Consider the following 5,458-nt stretch of genomic DNA (forward strand, 5'->3'; position numbering starts at 1 on the left):
GTGTCATCTTTTTCCATCTAAGCCTATCCCGTGCATCCTCCTCTCTAACACCCACTGTCCTCATGTCCTCCCTCACAACATCCATCAACCTTTTCTTTGGTCTTCCTCTTGCTTTTTTGTCTGGCAGCTCCATCCTCAGCACCCTCTACCAACATACTCACTCTCTTGCCTCTGAACATGTCCAATCCATCAAAGTCTGCTCTCTTACCTTGTCTCCAAAACATCCAACTTGAATGAGCTAATTTCAAATCCTATCCAACCTGTTCACACCAAGCAAGAACCTCAGCATTTTCATTTCTGATACCTCAAGTTCTGCTTCCTGTTGTTTCTTCAAAGCCACTGTCCAAAAAGCGTTGCGTCACGAAGAGCATCCTTTGTAAAAACTGTGCCAAACAAATATGAGTGTTCATCTGAGATGACACGCTGTGGCAACCCCTAACGGGACAAGCCGAAAGAAAGAAAGTTTTTGCTTACGGCCATGCTTTCCTGAGAACGCCCGATCTCGTCAGATCTCAGAAGCTAAGCGGGTTCGGCCCTGGTTAGTACTTGGATGGGAGACCACCTGGGAATACCAGGTGCTGTAAGCTTCTCTCCCCAGCTAAATGCAGAGGGATTGCATCAGGAAGGGCACCCGGCGTAAAACTGTACTAAACAAATATGCGTTCATCTGAGATGTCCCTCTGCCAAGCCCCATCCGGGGACCTAATGGAATGTAACCAGTTCTTTATTATTTGGTCACTTGTTATCAATCTTCAATCAAATTCGACCAAACAATCCAAGGTCGCATTTGTCATGAACCTCCTCTGAGGCAAAGCACTCAAATGGTCAACTGCATTAAGGCACAACTCCTCCCAGAATACTCCAGTCATTCAATTCATTTTTCACTGAACTTAAAAAAAAAATTAATAAATTGATCACTCCATTCAGGGCAGAGAAGCCACCCATCGCCTCCTCATCCACAATCAGGGTGGCCTTACTTCGATCAACAGAAAGAAATAAATGGCTCAGGGAACTTTGTCGTTCCCTTACACCCGAGTACAAGGTGGGTCAGTCACTTTGGCTTTTCTCGTGTGACCTCCAGCGGCAAACGGAATCCTGAAAACTCACTCCATGTTTTATCGGTCTGTTTCTCAACACTAAAATAATCAATCCCACCAGCGTTCAACTCAGATTCCATCAGTCTCTTAAAATTCATCTGACCTACCACATAGTCATTGCTTAAGCTCCACCTGTGCCCTGAGACCTCTGGCCATTCCTCAGCCACTACCCAACCTGTGTTATTGACAACCATCTGGCCTTCACGGTGTAACATGAGGCCCATGGGGAAGGGGGTTCCAGTACCTGATGGAATGGGAAGCATGTGGCAGGCACTGTGATTTAATGGGCGCGTAGGTGCACTCGCAAATCTGCACAGTCGAGCGAGGGAAATCACACACGTAAAATGTATGAGTAGAAATACATAGATATTGGAAGACGTCGCTTATTTTGTGCAATCTTGACCAATGTTCCTTCTAAGCTACGCCACTGCACAATTGCGCACTTGTCGCACACTCTCAGCGCACAAAAAAACCACAGCCTGACGTCTTTTTTTTTTTAAACACGGAAGCACACCGTCTCAAACAAGCAGCTAGTTTACCTGACACCGCCCCACTCCGCTCTTAAAGGGGTACACTCATAATTACAAACAGAATACACAACCGCAACTTTATATCTGCGGGCAGGACTGGTGGACCTCAGCCGTAACTTTATATCTGCGGGCATGACTGACCACACTCGTACATTTTCCAAATGTGAGTGATTGCATATGGTCCAGAGGAGTATCCCTGGATTTCATGGAAGCTTAGCCTTGACGAGGAGCCTGTGAGCCTCTGGCGCTCTCTATTTCTCTCTCTCTCTCTGTCTCTCGAACATTGCTCATTCCAGCACCTTCCTCGACTGCGCACCTGTCACAAATCAGCCCTCATTGCCACCTGCATCTAAGTCTGCTTGGTCCCGAAAAACCTTGCCTGAGTATTACATCTTCTCCAGCAGTACAACAACTCCCCGGTCTTTATGTAAGCTACACAATTCCCCGTCTCCTTTCTGACCTCCGTCTCTCTTTCTCCTCAGTGTTACCTCCATTATTGTTACCAAATGAATTCCTTACGCCACGTCACCAAGTCAGCCGCCTACTCTTGTCACTGCCTGACACGCATTCCCTGCCTCGACTATCCCCACCAGCACACCTCATGGACCATCTACATTTCCATTTTTCAATAAACTCTTCATCACAACCTCCCAGCCTCTGCCTGCCTTTGGTTCCAGTCTCCATCCGTTCATGACACCGTACCCACTTTACATGCTCTGCTGTGAAACACATCATGGCCTTTCAAACATCCCCTTTGAGTCATGACATAGTATAGACAAAAATTTTGAGAGCAAAAAGAAAGAAAACTCATCTTTTCCCCCCAATGTTGGTGCAGCTTCTAGACAACCTCACACCTCATGTCAATAAGGGTGGATTTGTTCACAGAATGGCATGCCAAAAGGATGCTGTTTGTTGCTAAGCTACACAATGTGTCATCACCAACATGATCCTCTCCTTCTGATGTCACAATGTTAGTGGTATTCTACAAAGCAGATGCATGGCGAAATCCACCTTTCAAGACACACCTGCTGCACCCCAATGTTGAATGAGAGTGAGAGGTTTCAACTTCTACACAATACATGATAGGGAATATTAAATAGTCTTTTAAATAGCAGTATAAAAAAAGAAATTTAAAGGGACACACAACATTCTATAGAGTTCATTCAGAGTTTCACTGGCCAATTAAGATGCTGGAGGTTAGAAAGAATGAGCATTCAAGTTTTTATGTCCTCTAATTTAGATTGGATGCAATAAAGTGAGATTCTATTTTTTGCAGCACATTACTGTATTTTCTATGAATGCAAGAAGTCAAATCTGCATCCTCTCTCTGATCCTACAATATATACCTATGTGTGGGATCTGTTGAACTGTGTATTTGAGTGCATAACACATGGGCAAAAAGTATACGCTGTCTTTTTTCAAGTTGAAGAGATGCACCTCCAGTCAATCATTCACACCCAGCTCACCTGCACTCAACAGAGCAAGAGCAGAGACAACCTGCCAAAAAACAGGATGAGCTGGGCACCCTGACAACATGAAGATTGCTCTCAAATTCACAGTCATACCATGTGCAATCTCTGGCATGTTCAATGAAGGCATTAAGAAACATCCAAATTGAACATGGCATTTAACAGTACACCCACATGCATACACTGAATAAGCATGCGTCCTTGCATTTAAATGCTTGCAGTTTTTCTGTCAATGCTCATCTTCACTCATTCAACATATTTCTATCCAGCTCACAAGACACAAATCAACGTGAAAGCTAAATTGACATTTACCTTTGTTCAAATAAATAAATAAATGGGATGTCCAACTTCTCAGAGCTTTTCAAGTAACAATTTCTTTAGTTGCTGTGCGTGGAAATAGTGGTTGTTGAAAAAAAAAAAAAAATCATGCGGCTATGTTTGTAATAAAAGTCCCAAGTGCCATGTTCGTCCTCAGTATCCCGAAAAGTGCAGTTGCATCGTTAATTCATCCTTGGAGGAAAGGCACGCTCCTTTCATCCACCTTTTCCCAGCGAGCTGCACTAAGTTAAGAAATTGTAGAGCCTCTTACAGGAAGTAAATAAAAAAACCCGTCAAAATAAAAGTGAATCAGTTTGCTTTCAACAATGTTTGAGCGTTGAAAGCACACTAGATCACATCGCACGGGTCAGCGGGAGGAGTGTTGTGGTTGAGACCCGATTTAAGGTGTGCATTTCACCGCGTTTGTTTGCCTGCTCGGGAAAATTCTACATACATGCAGAAGCGGATAAGGGGCGTACACACCACTTCTTTTTTTTTTTTTTTTTTTTTTTTGGTTGTTGTGTCAATTTACTAATTTACCGGCTTGTCAATCATAAAATGGAATTTTAAAAATTTAAATGATGATCATTAAATCACAAATTAACTATCAGGTTTTTTGGGGGAACACTGAGTTCATGTTCACTGGACCCACCCAGGCTTCATTTCCTCCAGATAAAAGAAAACTAAACAACAAAAAAATGATAAACTACATTGCCACAATCCCAAGAACATCAAGAAGAGATGAGAAATACATGGAGCAGTGGTGAACCTTCCCAGGATAATTTAAAAATATTTCCTCAAGGGCAGAGAAAGAACTCATCTCAGTCACAAAGGAACCCAGTAGAATATCTAAAGAACTGCAGGCCTCAATTAAGGCCAATGTCCATGACACAACAATAATGAAGAGAGTGGCAATAAATAGCATCCAAGGCTGATTTCCAAGGTGAAAACAACTGCTGTGCTGGCCAAAAACAATATAAAGGTTCTTCTTACTTTTGCAGTAAAAAAAAAAAAAAAAAAGCTACATTCCCAAGAGTTTCTGGAGAATATTCAATAGACTGACAAGATTCAAGTTGATATTTTTGAAAGGTGTGTCACACATTACATCTGGTATAAATGTATACAGCATTTCAGAAAAAGACATCATATTAACATTCAAACATGGATGGATGGAGCTGATTTGTTGCTTCAGGAACTGGACAACTTGCTGTGATTCACAACACCATGGAATATGCTCTTTATCAGAAAATCCTGAAAGAGAATGTTTGGCCATCACTGTATGAACTCAAGCTGAAGTCGGTCCTGCAGCAGGACAGCGGTACCAAAACACACCAGTATGTATGGACTTGAATCCAAATAAAATTAATTGGTATGGCATTGTAGGGGCTGTCCATGTACCGTCCAGTGTTGCTGATTCAAATGATTAAATTAATAAATTATGCTCGTAGAGTGGCACAAAATAGCTCTGCACAATTGTGCAAGAGTTATTGTCATGAATGGTTTGATTTCAGTTTATGCTGCTGTGGGTTGCCCACCCAATTAATAGGTTCAGGAGCCAAGTACCTTTTCACAGAGGTCCAGGTTGCTTTACAAAAAAAAAAAAAAAAAAAAAAAAAAGAGTCATTGATGGTGTAGTGGTACACACGCCTGACTCTGATGCGGGGCGCGGTGGAGCAGCTGTAGAGTGTTGACCTCACAATTCTGAGGACCGGTGTTCAAATCCCAGCCTCCCCCTGAGTGGAGTCTGCATGTTCTCCCCGTGCCTGCGTTGGTTTTCTCCGGTCACTCCGGTTTCCTCTAACATCCCCAAAACATGCATTCATTGGACACTCTAAATTCCCCCTAAGTGTGATTGTGAGTGCGACTGTTGTCTGTCTCCATGTGCCTTGTGATTGGCTGGCATCCAGTTCAGGGTGTACCCTACTTCCTGCCCGTTGAATGCTGAGTTAGGCTCCAGAACTCCCGGGACCTTCGTGAGGAAAAGCGGCTAGGAAAATGGATGGAGTGGATGGATGTAAAAATGACTCTGTACTTTTCAAAGGAG

At 43.1% G+C, this 5,458-nt stretch overlaps 1 pseudogene; it reads left to right on the plus strand.

The window, feature by feature from the left end:
- The first annotated feature begins 468 nt into the window (after nt 1–468).
- Nucleotides 469–587, plus strand: LOC133502772 (5S ribosomal RNA; annotated as a pseudogene).
- Nucleotides 588–5,458: the final 4,871 nt, after the last annotated feature.

Source organism: Syngnathoides biaculeatus, chromosome 6 (genome assembly GCF_019802595.1).
Source record: "Syngnathoides biaculeatus isolate LvHL_M chromosome 6, ASM1980259v1, whole genome shotgun sequence".
Classification (NCBI taxonomy): domain Eukaryota; kingdom Metazoa; phylum Chordata; class Actinopteri; order Syngnathiformes; family Syngnathidae; genus Syngnathoides; species Syngnathoides biaculeatus.